The sequence below is a fragment of the Pleurodeles waltl genome, chromosome 2_2, assembly GCF_031143425.1.
Source record: "Pleurodeles waltl isolate 20211129_DDA chromosome 2_2, aPleWal1.hap1.20221129, whole genome shotgun sequence".
Classification (NCBI taxonomy): domain Eukaryota; kingdom Metazoa; phylum Chordata; class Amphibia; order Caudata; family Salamandridae; genus Pleurodeles; species Pleurodeles waltl.
The window spans coordinates 850283500-850302381 of NC_090439.1; the positions used below are offsets into that span (position 1 = coordinate 850283500).

Below are 18882 nucleotides of genomic sequence, written 5' to 3' on the forward strand. Positions count from 1 at the left end.
ATCAAAGAACATTTATATGATTGGGAGTTACAATTTATAATGTTTCTGGCATTACACATGCTTTTTAAGAAAAAAACAAAATGCTGTTGTACCTCGTTTTTTTCTTGAGGTATCTCTTCCCTTCCCAGGCTGCTGTCGAAAAAACATGTGCCCCCGTCTACGCTTTTCGCAGACAGGACTGGAGAAATGGTTCTGCTTTATCCCTCCCCCACCCCCAATACATTGGATGAAGAGGGTATCTTGCTGGGTTTTTCACAACAACGCGACAGGGGAAGCAACAATAAAAAATAAAAAAAAAAGCAAATAAAAGAAAGTACCTTAATCCAAGAACGAGCAGCAGAGGTCATCAATAAACAATAAGTACTTGGTCCATGCTCCATCAAAGGGACAAACACAAGAAGAGGAAGTGAGGCGACATGACCAATGAGAAGCAAGGAAATGAAGGTCAATGAAGCCTACTAATGGTAGGTAATGGGCAGGCTATAAGCCCCTTGATGTAAAAATAAAAATCTGTATGACTAGCAACAGTGGTGTCTCAACTAGACCTAAAGTACAAGTTACTTACCTTCGGTAACGAAATATCTGGTAGAGACATTCTACTTTCAGATTCCTTAACTTAGAATTTCACCCAGGTGTCAGACTGGATCCAGAGATTTTTCTTCTAGCAATTCCCTTGTGCATCGGTAGGTGTGCATCTGCCTTAAGTTTACCATTGTACGCTCTGTAGTGTTGTACTTTTACACCACAGCTCACAAGTTAAATATGCATGTGTGCTGGGGAACTCCGAGCAGGGCTCCGTGGTCTGGAGGGACACAGTATGTGCACCATCCTTTTGCTGACCATGAATATTAACAAATCATTTCACTACTAAGGACTGACCGCAAAGGCAAGAGCAGATTATACTGTCAGGATAGGCCTTTTAACCCATCACCTGCCAGGGGAAGTGGGCTGCGGACACCTTCTGTATTTGTTAATTGGTCTGTCAGTCTTCCACAACCAGATACTTTGCTCCATCCTTATGGGACAAGGATGCTACACGTATGTGGCCTATATGTAGAGGTTGCTTATTGAGTGTGTCTGTAATATGATGCTGCACCTACACAGGAAACAATTTTGATTTCCTGAGCCTCAAATGGTATCTAAGATGGAGGCTGCTGTTCGTCCTCCAGGGAATTCCTGAGGTCCTTTGTAGTGAACCAGACTCTAAGGTGTGGAGGAGATGAGACAAGGGGTCCTTCAGAAATATAGGGACATTCTCTTGCTCTTTCGTGCCCTATTGCTCCTTGGAAGGGCTACCCTGCGGTTGTGTGATGGAACCCCGCATGCCTCAACAAGTCGGTTGAAACCACAACGTTTCCACGCATGCCTTTACAACTAGTTTTCGTTGTAAAAGTATGCCTAGTAAAGGCATGTTTGTAAGCAGCATGCAAAACAGCTTGCGTGGTTCTATCATATCACCCCTCCACCTGACCTGAGGACCAAAACTACCCCCCATCTCTAATGCCTAAACTACCCCGACACCCCCAGCCACCCTAAACCTAAAAAAAAAATTTTTTTAAAAACACAAAAAAACTACCAGACTCCCCCCCACCCCCGCCCCATAAAAACTAAAATACCCCTCACCGAGCCATAAAAAAAAAAAAAAGAAATACCCTGACACCCCAACTCTGCCCCTAAAAACTATACCTAAAGTACCCCAACACCCCCCACCCACCCCAGCCCTGAAACCACCCCCACTGCTAAAAACTACTCACCAACCCTGCCCCAACCCCACTTACCTCAATGCGTCCTCTCCCGATCCTCACTCTTCTCTCCTTCCTTAAACCTTCGGCCACCCCTTTAAAAATAAACTACTTTGTCTCCAACCTAAAATAAAAAAAACATACTTAACCCCCCTCTCCCCCCCAACTCCCACCTGTAGGAAGTTGGCTCTGTATATACTATTTCAAAATAAGAAATAGTGTGCACGGAGTCCAAGGGTTCCCCTTAGAGGTAAGATAGTGGCAAAAGTAGATAATTCTAATGCTCTATTTTGTGGTAGTGTGGTCGAGCAGTAGGCTTATCAGAGGGTAGTGTTAAGCATTTGTTGTGCACACAGGCAATAAATGAGGAACACACACTCAAAGACTTACTCCACGCCAATAGGTTTTTATATTGAAAAATATATTTTCTTAGTTTATTTTTAGAACCACAGGTTCAAGATTTACAGTTAATACTTTAAATGTAAGGTACTTCACTTAGATACTTTAGGAACTTTGAATGAAAACAATATCATGTACAGTCTTTGTAAAAAATGGCAGTAAGCTATTTTCAAAGTGGACACAGTGCAAAAATCAACAGTTCCTGGGGAAGGTAAGTAAAGGTTAGTTTTGAAGGTAAGTAAAACACTTACAAGTGCATAGGCAGCCCACCGTTGGGGGTTCAAGGCAACCCCAAAGTTACCGCACCAGCAGCTCAGGGCAGGTCAGGTGCAGAGGTCAGAGAGGTGCCCAAAACACATAGGCACATATGGAGAACAGGGGTGCTCCAGTTCCAGTCTGCCAGCAGGTAAGTACTTGCATCCTCGGGGTCAGACCGGGGAGGAGGGGTTTGTAGAGCACCGGGGGGGAACACAAGGCGGCACACTAAGTATACCCTCAGCGGCAGAGGGGCGGCCGTGTGCAGTGAGCAAAGTAGGCGTCGGGTTTTAGATTGAAAACAATGGAGGGACCCGGGGGTCACTCTAGCGTTGCAGGCAGGCACAGGGGGGGCTTCTCGGGACAGCCACCACCTGGGCTAAGCAGAGGGTCGCCTGGGGGTCGCTCTTGCACTGAAGTTCGGTTCCTTCAGGTCCTGGGGGCTGCGGGTACAGTGTGGGTTCCAGGCGTCGGGTCCCTTGGTACAGGCAGTCGCGGTCAGGGGGAGCCTCTGGATTCTCTCTGCAGGCGTCGCTGTGGGGGCTCAGGGGGGCCGTCTCTGGTTACTCACAGGCTCGCAGTCGCCGGGAAGTCCTCCCTGAGGTGCTGGTTTTCTGCAGGTTGAGCCGGAGGCATCAGGTGCAGGGTGTGAAGTCTCACGCTTCTGGCGGGAAACGTCGTCTTTGGAAGTTGCTTCTTTGCTGCAAAGAAGTTGCAGGTTTTGAACAGGGCCGCTGTTCACAAGAGTTTCTTGGTCCTGTAGTCCAGGGCAGTCCTCTGAGGCTTCAGAGGTCGCTGGTCCCTGTCGGATGCGTGGCTGGAGCAGGTTTTCGAAGTTGGAGACAGGCCGGTAGGGCTGAGGCCAAATCAGTTGTCTTCCTCCTTCTCTGCAGGCTTTTAGGTCAGCAGTCCTTCTTTCTTCAGGTTGCAGGAATCCGATTTCTTGGGTGCCCCTAAATACTAAATGTAGGGGGGTGTATAGGTCTGGGAGGGCAGTAGCCAATGGCTACTGTCCTTGAGGGTGGCTACACCCTCTTTGTGCCTCCTCCCTGTGGGGAGGGGAGCACATCCCTAATCCTATTGGGTGAACCTCCAAAATCAAGATGGAGGATTTCTAAAGGCAGGGGTCACCTCAGCTCAGGACACCTTAGGGGCTGTCCTGCCTGGTGGGTGACTCCTCTTTGTTTTTCTCATTATCTCCCCTGAACGTGCTGCCAAAAGTGGGGGCTGTGTCCAGGGGGCGGGCATCTCCACTAGCTGGAGTGCCCTGGGGCATTGTAACACAAAGCTTGAGCCTTTGAGGCTCACTGCTAGGTGTTACAGTTCCTGCAAGGGGGAGGAGTTAAGCATCTCCACCCAGTGCAGGCTTTGTTTCTGGCCTCAGAGAGCACAAAGGCTCTCACCCCAGGGGGTCCGAAACTCGTGTCTCAGCAGCACGCTGGCAAAGACCAGTCAGTCCTGCACTGAAGGATTGGGTAAAATACAGGGGGCATCTCTAAGATGCCCTCTGTGTGCATTTTTTAATAAATCCAACACTGGCATCAGTGTGGGTTTATTAGTCTGAGAAGTTTGATACCAAACTTCCCAGTATTCAGTGTAGCCATTATGGAGCTGTGGAGTTATTTTTTTTACAAACTCCCAGACCATATACTTAATATGGCCACACTGTACTTACAATGTCTAAGAATAGACTTAGACACTGTAGGGGCATATTGCTCATGCAGCTATGCCCTCACCTGTGGTATAGTGCACCCTGTCTTAGGGCTGTAAGGGCTGCTAGAGGGGTGACTTACGTATGCCACAGGCAGCATTTTGTGTGCATGGCATCCTGAGGGGGATGCCATGTCGATTTTGCCTTATTCTCCCCACCAACACACACAATCTGCAAAGGCAGTGTGCATGTGTTAGGTGAGGGGTCCCTTAGGGTGGCAAAACATATGCTGCAACCCTTAGGGACCTTCCCTGGTCATAGGGCCCTTGGTACCACTGGTACCTTTTACAAGGGACTTATCTGTGTGCCAGGGGTGTGCCAATTGTGGGAAAAATTGAACATTTTAGGTAAAAGAACACTGGTGCTGGGGCCTGGTTAGCAGGGTCCCAGCACACTTCTCAGTCAAGTCAGCATCAGTAAAAGTGGGTGGTAACTGCAACAGAGAGCCATTTCCTTACACCACCCCTTAAAAAAAAAAAAAAAAAAAAAAAGAAGACTAGCCCGACCCCCCCACCTTAAAGCCTTAACAAATTACTCAAAACCCTCCACCCCTGCCTTGCAAAAATATATATATTTTTTTAAAGGGCTGTCCCCAGAAAAACCCCTTAATCCACCCTGAACCCCTGCCCCAGCCCCACTTACCTCACCGCGTCCTCCTCCAAACAAAGCATGGCTTTTTCTGTGCCTTAACCACGCATATGCGAAGTTCAGCACATGCGTGGTTAAGGCACAGAAAAAGCCATGCTTTCTTTAGGCAAGCGTGGTTGCGCTGGCGTTGGAAAAATCCTGTGTTGTGTACAATGCGTGGTTAAGGACATTACCCCCTACACTGCAGGTTAGCATGTAGTTAAGTGAGGGTGTCTCTCCCTCTTATGTGCCTTTGTTTTGGATCTCCCTTAGTAGGAGACTCCCATCTCCTCCCTACCTTCCCCTTCAATAACTAAAGATCCTGGCAGAATTCAGCAGAAGATAGAAACAGACTGAAGCGGAACCTAGAGTTGTATTCTTGGTTTACACAAACTATGACTGCAATATTTGTATAAAGATGGGACAGAAACGTTCAGCCAATATTTCTTAACCAGATTCCCAGGCCAAATACCAATTCACCTTTGCTAGATCCAAAACCAGGCACTTGGAAAGCTAGGAGAAGCTAACTTGGGACCTGCCATCAAAGACGAAGCTGACCAACAGCTTGGGAGGGGCATTAGGGGCAAACTTCCACAAGGAAAATTATGCCTAAAAGATGGGCACATTGAAGAAGCTGAAGGGCTTCATATTGAAGCCGCTGCTCTGGCATGAGGAGGTCTGCATTGCTCAGCCTATTCTAAGGATCATGTCTTTCAGGACAAAGACACTTTTTTCATTATAGTCTGAAGACGTGTTTATTGAGCATGCAACAAGTTATTAATTGCCATTTAATCAAAAGCACTTTTCTGGCATGTGCTTTTATTCTGTAAATGTATAATGAATATCTGATTAGCAAGATCAACCAAAAACACATTAGTGATAATTTAGTGACTGTTTAGCTTAGAAACTATTCCACGAATGTTATAAATCTTCTGACTGTTTCCCTCAACAAGAGTCGACATCGATGATGCCTTTTTGAGAAAACGCTTTATGAAAAATAATCTGAATTCTACACAGAGGACTTCTTATCAGCATCTACAGTCACTCTACCATACTGATTTCTTCTTGCCTAACATTGGTTTCGTGACAGGTAGCTGATACCACTGTGTTCCTATGCTGGGATCACTTAAACATTTTTTTCCTAGCACACAACAAAAAAAAATAAAGAGTGCTGATGTTTCAGAATTAGTTCAAACTAAGCACTTTTTTTGTAATTTTGAAGTGTGGTGGAAACATTTGAATATGATCAAAATACATCACTACATTACATGATGACATTTGCACACATTGTCGCTTGTGTGTAGTGAAACTATTTCTGTGCAAATGTAATGGTAATTTCAAATGAAAATGTGTTGCCTGTAATGGCAGTGAGCTTCCACACCATGCATATTCCACAATACACCATTCCACTCTGTCACGCCACTCCATGCTACAATGCTCCATTCCACTCTCCCACATGCCACTACCCTTTACATCTCCACTCATACACTCTTCGACACACCATGCCACTCAACTCCAAGCCACTCCAATCTGCACCATTCACTCCATGACAACACGCTCTCCACTCTACACACCCCACTCCAGTCTACCCCATTCTAACCCAACCCACTCCATTCCACTCCAATGTACCCCCAATATACCCCAAACAACGTTGCTGCAATCTACTTCACTTCAATCTACCCCCACTCCTCTCCAATCTACTAACTCCTATTTATTCCACCCCAATATCCCCACACCATTCCAATCTACCCTCTCCAACCTACCAACACTCTGGATCATCGTGGAGTGGGGTAGATTGGGTTAGTCTACCCAACTCCACCACAATGTACAGCACTTCACTTAGATCTACCCCACTTCACTTAGACCCCACTCTGCTCCGATCTACAATCTCCACCCCAATGGAGGCTAGCTCCAACCTCTTGGTCTGTGCATCGATTCCCCCATTGGCAGCTCCAGTTGTGAAGGCACCGAACACCTACAGCACGAGCCTCAGGTTCGAAACTGCCGTTGGCTCCTCCACAGGTACCTTATTTTGGAGTTGGGCTATTCGTTACATTTTGGTTACACTCACTCTGCGAATTGGCTCTTTTGCATTATTTGTTCAGTATAATCTTAACTATTTGTTCGGTATAGTCTTTACTGTTCAGTATAGACTTTTAGTTTCTAGTTTTTTTTTTTTTTTTAGAGCTTTAGTCATTAGTGCCTTAGTCCTTTGTTCAGTGTTCGTTTACAGACGACCTCTGCCCACCCGTTCCCACTATTTTTTCCAGTACCATGTGGCTTCCTGACAGCTCCTCCCACCTACCAGAACTACTTATGCAGGCTGCTGCGCTCTTGGGGTGTACCGCTGCCGTGCCAAAGATTAGCCTGTCTGTACTCGTCCGCACCTGGAATGTACCCAGCGACAGGAACTCTGGATCTATCACCATCCATTGCTACTCGAGTTCAGATCTCATCGCCCTAAACACCCATCCCAGCATTGACTGCTGCCACACCTCGCCTAGATTCACCACAGGGCCTTTTGCATGCCACCACTGCCACTTTACCTGCTACGCAGACCCTCCTCCACCCGGTAGAATGACCATCCCCTCCTTCCATACATGAGCTGTCTACTTCAATGTATCATGCTCAACGTCTGATCCCTCTGCAGGCACTCAACCGAGGTATGGGACGACACCAATGCCCTCGAGCCCGACATCGCCTTCCTCACCGAGACATATCACCAGAGGCACTCTGAACGGTTACAAGATTGGCTACCTTGACTGCTCCAACAAACCAAGAGGCAGCATAGCCATCGTTTACAAAGATACTCTCCATAACTACCACAACGGTCCATGACACGCAGCTCATGGAACACCTCAATTTCCAGATCTGCATAGACGCCAAGACCTCCCTTAGAGGACCCTTGCTTAAAGGGGCCCAGGACCATGACCCAGCTTCTGCAACACTATCCCTAGACTCACCACCCTTGCCATTGACACCTAACACTAGATCTTCCTAGGAGAACTCAATTTCCAGCTTGAACAACACAAACACCAAAAACCTCCTAGACAGCGCGAACGTCATCAGTCTCAAGCAAATAGTAATGAACGCCACACACACCCCGCAGGTTACACGCTAGACGTCATCTTTACCTTCACCAACAATATCAAATTCAGTCACACCACAAAAATCACCTGGTCAGACCACTCCATCGTCCATGTCACCTACTTCACCACTCCCAGATGCCACTCCAGACCCCCCTCGCACCTCCCAACGGAACTGGGGCAAGATTTCAGAGAGCCGGCGAGCAGACCCCCTCAGCTCCCACCCCCCACAGTCCTCACCGACATTATGATCGCCATCAAAACATTCAACACCTAGATCTTAGACTGCACCGACAGAGCAGAACATTGCAGAATTGTCATACTCAACAGACTCACCAAACAAGCAAAATGGTACATCCCAGAACTCAGATCCAAGAAGCACGAGTGCAAGCAACTTGAGAGACGCTGGCACATCACCATGTCTCCCAGCGACAGAACCCCTTCAAATATTCACTCAACTAATACCAGAAACGCTTAAAAGAAGCCAGGAAGCTAGATTTACTAACCAGAATCCAAGCCAGCTATAACTGAAATAAGGAACTCATCAAGGTCAAAGAATTCTCCAACTTGTCAGCTACGGAAAACATCACTTCCTCCATCGCAAGACCACTGCAACTTCCTCGCTGATTACTTCCATGATAACATTTCCACCATATACAAAAACTTCCCACCCCAGCCAACGGATGCGAAACCATCAACCTATTCAACTCTACCAACCCCCGATCAATGCCACTCAACAACTGGAGCCAACTCACCACGGAATCCACGATCAACATGAGATCTATCCACTCAGGATCACCCATGGACCTTTGCTCGCACCACATGTTCAACCTAGGCAACAACGCCATCAAACTCACAGACATCCTCCACATCGCCATCACAACAGCCACATACCCTGAAGAATGGAAACACGCCAGAGTCAAACCACTCCTCAAAAAAAACAGACCCCAACAAACTCAAAAACTACTATTCAATCTCCCTGCTTCCCCTCCCACCGTTTACCTAGAAGACCACGAACTTCTGGGCACCTCCCAATCCAGATTCTGTTCTAACCACAGCATCGAATCTGCACTGATAGCTGCCACGGACGACATCAGAACCCTTCTAGACCAGAGAGAAGCAGCTGCCCTCATACTGCTTGACCTCTCTGCAGCTTTCAACACTGTCTCCCATCACACACTGATCAAGAGACTCCACCAGAAAGGCATCCGAGATAACGCCTGGAAGTGGATCACCTCCTTCCTCTCTGGCAGAACCCAGGGTCCTTCTTCCCCCCTTCACCTCAAAACCTAAGGACATAATATGTGGCATATCTCAGGGCTCTTCCTTCAGCCCCACCCTATTCAACACCTACATGACCCCCTTGGCCAGCATGGTCAGGAACCACTGACTGAAAATCTACGCAGACACTCAACTCATCCTCTCGCTATCCAAAGACCCGTCCACAGCAAAGACCAACTTCCACCCCTGTATGAACAACCATAACCGACTAGGTGTAGAACAACTGCCTCAAACTTAACATCAACAAAACAGAAGTCCTGCCGTTCGGAAACTCCAACTCAGCCTGGAATGACTTCTGGTGGCCTGCCGACCTAGGATCACCCCCACGTCCTTGAACCACACCAGGAATATGGGAATCATCTTCAACAACAAACTCAATATGGAGAAACAGATCAACGCAGTCTCCTCCACCTGCTTTCCTCACTCTTTGAAGGCTTTGGAAAATCCTCCGGTCACCACAAGAAGAACAGTCATGCAGGCCCTCAGCGCCACTATGGCAAAACACTTTGCGCAGGTATCTCATCACACCTCACAAAACTACTCCAAGTCATCCAGAACTCAGCAGTCTGACATCTTGGACCTCCCTAAACAGAGCCACATCTCACCCCATCTAAGGAACCTCCACTGGCTGCCGATACACAAGCGCTGCCAATTCAAGATCCTGAGCTACACATACGAGGGCCTGCACAACCTAGGACCCACCTGCCTTAACCACCGAATGAGCTTCCACCAATCCTCCAGACACCCCTGCTCCACAGCACTCTCCCTCACTCACACTCCCTGCATCTCTCACAGCTCCTACGGGGCACGCAATTTCTCCTTCCACGGAGCCAAAGCCTGGAAAAGTCTCCCAAAACACCTGAGAACATCTCCCTCCCGGACTTCACGAAGTGCCTCAAGACTGGGCTATTATACTAGAGCTCATCAGTATCCTAGCACCTAGATACCCTCTCAGGTGATAAGTGTGCTATACAAATCCTCTGATTGATTGATCTACAAGACTCCACTCCAATCGACGCCACTCCAGTCTACTCCATTCCAATGTATGTCACTCCATTCCAAATTCCGCTGCTATCTAGCCAACTCCTCTCCAATGTAATCTAATCTACCCCACTCCAATCAACCAGAATCTCCCCACTCTAGTCTACAATTTACCTCACTCTAATCTACCACAATCTACCCTACTCCTCTACTCCTCTCCAATCTACACAGTCTACCCCATTTCACTCATATCTACCCCACTTCACTCTAACATACTCCACTCAACCCAAATCTACCCCACCCCAATTCACTTAAATCTACCACACTCCACTCAAATTGATACCACTCCACTGCAATGTAACCCACTCCACCCAACTCCAATCTACCACCCCAATCTTCCCTCCTCTAATCCATCCTTTCCTAATCTACCCCACTTAAATCTACCACTATCTACTCCACACCAATCTACTCCCACTCTAGCCCACTCCACCCCAATGCAATCTACCACATCCCTCTCTACCCCACTCCAATCCAATCCAATGTACCCCACTCCACTTCAATTCAATTTACCTGAACTCCAATCATCCCTCTTCAATCTACCCCACCCCAATCTACCCCCTCCATTTCAATCTACCCTACTTTAAAAGACCCAATCTACCACTCACTCCACCCTAATCTACTTTACCCCATTCCACTCCAATCTACCCCACTCTACACTTCCCCAATCTATCTCACTCCAGTCCTATACCGAATCCACTCTAATCTAGCTAACTCCACTCCAATCTAGCCCACTACGCTTAACCCTAATCTACCCCACTCCAATCCAGTCTATCCAAATTTACCCCACTCCATTCCACCCTACTCAATCTACCCCACGCCACTCTACTCCACTATACATATATCTACCCCACTCTACTTCACACCAATCTACCCCACTCCAGTATACTGCACTCCATTCAAATCTACCGTACTAAGCTCCAATCTAACCCAATTCACTCCACTCCCATCTATCTCACCCCACTCTACCCCAATCTTTCCCACTCCAATCTCCACTACATACTCCACACCACTTCAATTTACCCCCACTCTACCCCACTTCACCCTACTCCACTGCAATCTACTCCATCCCACTCTACCCATTCCAGTCCAATTCAACCCAACTCCCCCACACTCCAATCAACCCTACCCAACTCCACCCCAAACTACCTTACTCCAGTCTAACCCCATCCAATCTGCCCCATTCACAATTTACCCCAATCTACTCCACTCCAATCTACCCCCACCCTACTCCAGTTTTTGGATGAGATTAAATAGGATGTCTATGCATATTAACTGATGGTTCTGGTACATTTTAACTATCCTTTGGGAGTACTTATGAAACTATTTTCTTTGGATCAACAGCCCTGAAGACGAGCTTGTCGCGAAACACATGTTGGCTGTGGATGTTCTTTGTTCATCTGTGATGAGCTCAAGATTTGAGAAGATATTCCTGACTAAAATAAAGTTTTGCAAGTGAATACCTTGTGAGAAGTTGTCTCATTCTCAGATCACATTGCGCTACAATATATATAAATATATATACATGCACACATTTATATATACACACACACCCACATACACAGATATATATATATGTGTGTGTGTGTGTGTGTGGATTTAATATATGTGTGTGTGTGGGTATGTTGTAGGGAATGTAAAAAATAAACGCCATGAAGGAAATATGGATATACATTAAACATTGGTCATACGGCTGGGATAAATTAAACCAATTTCTAACAAGCAAAATACTCAATATTTTCCTGGCATAGGTATTTCTTTATGAAATTAAATGTATTACTCATATAGGACAAAGAGAATCATCAATTAGACAAAATGTCACTAACACAGAAAAAAAAAAAAACACAGAAAAAGTATTTATATCACATCAAACTCAAATATTTTCACACAATCACATGAAAGTAATCATCAGTTCATTCTGAGAATTGTCCCAATTCAATCTCCTCCTTCTGAGGTAGTAGTACACAATAAACAGAGATGTTATCCACTTTTTAGCAATGGCTGTGGTAAATTGAATACACAAGTGCTAGATCCAGATCAGTTGTTTCCTGGGGTTTCTCGCACTCTCCAATTTATTTCTTATAAGTTTGTTAATAATTTTTACCCAACCCTGCCAAAATCCACATGATGTCAAAAAAATAAAAAAATATAAAAAATTAACAAACTTATAAGAAATAGATTGGAGAGTGCGAGAACCTGAGGATTACTTTCATGTGATTGTGTGTAAATATTTGAGTTTGATGTGATATAAATATTTTTTCTGTGTTTTGTTTTCTGGATACAATAGGAAACTTGAAAGGGTTTTTTAGTTAAAGGCCAACTCATGTTGAACATTCTCAAAAGCATTTACGACATCAGCACACAAGTCCCCCGGCACACACTCCATGCCTTCAAACAGATTGTGGCCTGATTAGACAATAGGTTCATAATCGAATTAGCCCAGAGCACACACGTGCATGATTAAACAATGACTGCAGGGAAGAAACTAAATTCTGAGCACAGAGGCCTCAGGCACACAATGCTGTCAGTACATACTGTAAGGAGCTTATATTTACTATGAAGCACCCATGCATTCTTAGACCAAAGAATGTCCTGCCATAAAGCATTGTCGAAAGTATAATGAAGAATGTGCAATGGGTTTGTTCAGGAATTCAGGGGTCACATGTCCTTAAGTGTTTTTCTATCTTGAATCTGTAACTTGTAAATTACTTATTATTTACTATGCGTAATAAAGCATTATATTGTACTGTATAAAAAGGCCTGCCTGTGATCAGGCACTGGAGAAAACCGCTGAGGTAGCTTGGGAGGGCGGAGGTATAATATAGCCTTAGAACCCGCCGTAGCGGGCTCTACCGGCTATTAAAGGCCCGCTCCCGAGTTAAATGCCCGAGCCGAAGGCGAGGGAATTTAACAAGGGAAAGGGCCTTTAATAGCCGGTAGAGCCCGCTACGGCGGGTTCTAAGGCTATTAGAACATTCTGCCACTCAGGGCAGAATGTTCTCTTAAAAAAAACAAATTGCTCACGGAGCCCGAGGGGATTGGAATCCCCTCGGGCTCCGTGAGGCTTTGTTCACAGCTGCTGCTGTGAACAAAGCCCATTGGAATGTTGGCGCTGCGGGCTTTTACCGGCCAGTAAAAGCCCGCAGCACTCCATTGTTTTCAATGGAGCTGCCAACTTCCAATGTTCTAATCAGTAGTGTTTTCCTCCCTGTTGCAACAGTTAGTAAATACTGCCTTTCGATTGTTAAGAAGAGTCTGCGTGGTTATATATGTTCGGAGCATTTTGCTCACCCTGTAACATACATACATTTACACACACACACACAATATACCCTTTCATCAATAAAAAATATGGTTGAGAGTATGGCTGGTGGTCACAATTCTTTAGCCACTAAATTGAATCATTGTCATGAAATGTATGGACCTGACCTACTCTGATGGATGGGTTTCTCACAGGACTTCCTTTTACAACAACCTAGCAGCTTAATATTTAATTTCTCCAATATCTCTGAAAACATAGTTTTAATACTGTTAAGAGAACTTTAAATGTGAGAAACAAAAATACTACCAAAATCAAATGGTGCCAGAGGCCACCAGGTAGAAGAAGTTAGGCGAAGCTTAGCAGAATTCAGCACACCACTGGATCCTGTGGATAGGCTCTACCTACCTTATTTCCCCTTAAATGTGTGTGGATAAAAAGGAGAAGTGTGTGATCAAGGGTGAGTGATCTGTAAATAGACAGTGCATAATGTAGAAAAATAAATTATGCACTTAGGCACAAAGGCACCTAGCTCCAAAGGTAAGTAAATTAAACATACCTTAGGGTATGGCAATGCAATCTCCGAGACAGGGGATACAAACTGATTGTACATTTGAATTCAGAAAGAAAATGAAACCTCGTAAAACAGATGCCTAAAGCTAAGTTTGCGATTGCATGAAATAAGGGAGGAACCTTGGTTAATTTTGCTAGTAAAGACTTATGAGGCACAAATAGCAGCACACTGACCGGGGGAGTGGGGTGCGGAAGGGTCTCTGAGTGAGCCACAGAATACTGTACAAAAAAAGGATATTACAAGAATCCTTCAAAAGCTATTTTATTTGTGCTGTTTCGCTACCAGGTTCTATGTGTGCCTCTTGCTCCGTGGCACAGTAAAGTTGTGGTGCTCTGTATTTGTCAGACCTCTACGTTTGTCTGCTAGGAGTTGTCAGATGTACCTGAGGTGAACAAGAGGCAAAATCATAGCTCATGGTGGGGTTTTTACCTTAGACTTATCTATCCTGTAAGTTGAAGGTAAAATGAATCTATATGTGGTCTTCAAGTACGTGAGCAGCCTTGTTACCCCAATAGTTTTTCAGAAAGACTCCTGGCTCACGAAGTTCTACACAAATCAGACGGAAAAGTATTGGATCCCCTTCTACCAACCTCAAGTTCCTGTGACATTAACCAAAACTCTGCACCCCCTTCCATTTTGTGTCTCCCTCCCCCTCCCCCCCCCAACCTCATGGCAGTTTTAGTAGGCTTACTAACCTCAAAGGGGGGGGGGGGGGCAATGAAAACACTATCATCAATAAATGTGTACACTTGGTTGGAAAGATGCACGAGGCGAAAGGTTTTGTCATTCTGGTGTAATGGCAGCACCTCGGGTCCTGTGGGTTGACTTTTGTCAAATCTAAATAGTACAGCAAAACATGTAATAAAGCTAAATATGATCTCTCTGCTGTAGCCACAATTTTTCCTGGTAATCAAGCTACAAATATACACACTACAAAGAAACTATTAAAAAGGCAAAGAGGGACCATATGAGTTCTGCTTGGTCCAAGCTGAAAGAGGATTAATAAGGTCGCGGTGGGAGGGTGCGTTGGAGAATAGTCCCAGGGCACACAAACAGCAACTTCACAGACCAGGTTTTTGACAATGGCTAACCCCGTCAACCAGTGGCACGTACATTCAGCAATTTGCACACAGGCAATGTAATCAACAAAAGTATGTCACAGATAACCAGGTCCACTATGACTTTCATTTTACTCTTGCCGAGATCAAGAAGATGTTAAAAATCATCAGTAGAACAAGAGATAAGGACCAGATGGTGTTGCTGTGGGTATTTAAAGAGCCCCAACAAATGTTTCAGGCCACCTTACTCACCACGGTCTTAAATGTCATCTGTGTGTTTTGATTTTGCAAAGAAGATTTAGGCTAACAATTCAGGTATCTTGTCAGATGTTTAGGTTGGCTTACGCAAAGGTATTTGGCAGTTAGTCTTGGATCAGTCTTCTATGTTAAACCTTGTTGGACTGCCCTAAACTGTAGCTATTGTTAAGATGTTGAGCTGTTAGAAGAGCAAACATTGTTGCTCTTCTAGCAGCTATACATAAGAAACTCACTGGTTGTGTGAGAATGGGTTGTAGGGGAACTTCACATCCTTCTTCAGCTCGGATAAGATGTCAGGCAAGGATGCGTCTTAAAAACTGCCCCCTTTACCCTTTATATGAACCATTTGGGATCTGAACTTTTTTTGGAGTGTGTGAACCCGCCACACGGGTCACAGGTGCCCCTATTATGTTTAGTTATTTGATAAGTGTGTTACCTGGAATCAGTGGTGTTGGTCATCAGTTTCCGCAAATCAAAGGTAGTGTCGGTGGGCATTCCACACCTGAATAGAAGTGATTCATGTTAAAAATGTTAGCAATTACTTGAAAAAGTGGGAAAATACCCTTAAGGATACCTTTTTTACATCAAAGTGGGTTGCTCCCGCACTTGGAAAGTCAGACTAGTCAAATCTGTGGGGTCAGGGGGGAAGATCTGGGGTCAAGGGGGAGGATCCACTCTATGGAAGTAGGCAAGGGTCATAAGCCTATGACTGTAGCAGTTGCAATTTGCAGAGTGGGTATTTGGGGCTACATTACTCCACAAACTAAAGATTTAGGAAAACTATTTCCCGTATGACACTGGGCCTCTCAAAATGTGCCTATTAGGAAGAGCCAGAGTTGCAGTGTATTTGTGACGGGTGTAAATGGGCTCCTTTCTTTAAGGTTGCTGGTGTGGTCGAATCCATATGCTTTATTATCAAGGGAAATCGTTGGGTATGTGAAACACTCTAGTGCTCATTCCATCCAGTTAATAGATGACATCAAGCGCCTTGCTGCTCCATTGGTTTTCCAAATATTGCTGATGCACGGTCTTTGATTTCTGAAAAGGATGGCAAGGTTAATGAAAAATGATGCCGTAGGGACGGAGCAGCTGTTGAGCTGCTCAGGCTGACTTTTGTCCAAGTCTTGTTTTGGTATAGAACCGTATTTGGACTGTGTCAGTTGTTCACATGAACAAGTTCGATTAACTTGTTTGAAGATGGGACCAGTCACTGGAAGGTGTAGTTTTTCCAGAACTACTGACAAAGTGACCAAAGCTCCAGATTTTTTTGCATTTTTCTCAGCCCCTTGGCACACATTTCTGCACCCATTTTGCAGTTCAGGGATTCATTAGATTAGTGCTCCAGGTCGCTGCCGCTAGTGACAGAAGGTGTTACATTTTCCCCAACAGGAACAGATGCTCATACCCCTTTGTCCGTGATCTTTAGTGCCCAAATGGTTTACAAACTATCCTTTCGGATATGCGAAGTCTACAAATACCAGTTGTAAGAATTTCAAAGGGAGGGGGGGGCGTCACTGGCGAAGGTCTCAGCTTTAACATGAACTTAAGCCAAGGATCCGCACTGGCAAAGTCAATAAGCCTGGCTTTATGTTAAAGGAAATATTTAGCAGCTGCTGGGCTAAATGGTGTATGTTGGGCTCTGGTGTCCTAAAACGAAAATCCCACAAGGAAGGAACATCTTGTGCTTCAAAAGTAGGGAAGCTGTGAATAAGGAACCTTTGATGAACGGACTACATCAACAGAGTTGCGTTATAGCCTCAAAGAGAAGTGCACGAAGTGTGTTATGCAAAGGAGTCAGAAGATGGTTTGCACTGCAAGTGGTGAGAAGTCTTTCACGGAAAAATTGCGAAGGGTACGTTTGACAGAAAGCCAGTGCTTTTTCTCAAGCTCTACGAAAACCTCTGTGCACACTAGTGTTTCCATTGTAAATAAAAAAAGGCAGTAAATCCAACATGTCTTCATTTTCATGAGAATAAAGTGAAACCCATGAAAGCACAGGGGCTAATAGTGAATAACCATTGCTATATTTATGACAAGCTAAGGCATCTAAAAAGCAAATACCTACTAAACAAAAACCCATAAATCACAGCTAGCAAACTAAATAAATGAAAGGATATTTATTGGCTTTTAGGTACAAGCTACACATTCTGTTGTATCTGCAGATTAAGGACTACTTGATGCCCCATCAGCAAAACATAATGGAAACAAAAATGGGAAAATGTAACCACCGTCAAAATTCTTTGGAATGGAGCATCAACCCATCGATAAATCGCAAACCATGAAAAACACATAAAAGCCAACGGCTGAAGGCAGCTGACCCAAAGCCCTCTCACTCTGCATTTCGTATTGCACTTTTTGGAACTACTGATGACATGAGGTCACCCAAATCAAATCTGACTGAAGCTGAAGCCAGACCTAAATGAAATCCCACATTTTAATTCAGAAACTATTTGTTCAACAGTGCAGCAGCCATGCCAGATGTTTGTGGTTAACCACCATCTGCGTCAATTATTCCTATTTAGACTCATTATACACAAAATGTATTCTCTGTGAATAGTCTCCAAATTTTTCATGATTAAGATATTTCAGGCAAATGGTGGTCACCCTTGTTGTAAACTTTTATTGGTACAAAGGGGAACACCATTTTCACCTTTAGTACAGGTTTGGGCATAAACAGCAGTACTGTCCTAAATCAGTTTTACGAGTTAGGTGGTAATACTGCCTATCTTATTAACTCATGCAATATTAATACAGGTAATAGAGAGAGCAAATCCACCAAGTCAACCCTACCTGAATTTGTTCCCACAAATAGGCTAGGTATCCATGAATCATATACCAGATGAGGAAGTACCACAGAGGTATAACTGGGTTAATTATGATGCGAGCTTTAGCACTGTGAGGCTAACTGGAGGAATCGAACACCACTGATGAAGGGGCAGAGAAGTCAAACTTTTACAGTCTTCATGTCTTTTTACAACCACATCCAAAGAAGGATCAGAAGCTGCTTGGGTGAGTTGATTATTATATGGTGAGAGAAACTACCACACCACAGTTCTAGGACCAACACTGAGTTAGTTGACTTTGGGTCATGAGAGTCATGAACAGCAGTAAGCTATGACTGATGTTCTATTTAGACTAACACAGACATTCAGACTGATGTGAGGTGATCAGTGGAGTTAGTCTCTTAAGTCATCTCAACTGGCTTAGAGAGGAAAGTACCAGTGTTTGACAGGGTGGGCACACCAGAACCACAAGCTACACTGTTAGGGCGAGTTTGCTACTTAAGTGTCTCCCAAAATATATGGTTGATTGGGTACACATTTCAAAATCTGTGCAAGCCCTTCTCAAGTACACAGGGCCTGTCTGGGCCGGCAGAGATAGCCTGTGAGAAGCTTACAACATGTTTACCAGTTGTTTCTGTACTAAGAAGTTCTGAAATTCTCTCAAGAGATGGATTCCGAAATTTGTCAAAGGCTGCAGGCCTAGCCGTGGGAAAACCATAAGAGAACCATCATGCTTACTTTCAATTCAGTGACCAGTGGCACAGGCAAGAACCCACAAACTAAAAGGAAGAAGGCAACAATCAACATGAAA

The 18882-nt window shown here is 44.9% G+C and overlaps 1 protein-coding gene across 3 annotated transcripts in view; it reads right to left on the bottom strand.

Annotated features, from left to right (window-relative positions):
* Positions 1–18882, bottom strand: part of RAD54B (RAD54 homolog B) — a 429314-nt gene that overhangs the window by 222996 nt on the left and 187436 nt on the right. The gene's annotated exons all lie outside the window — the stretch shown is intronic.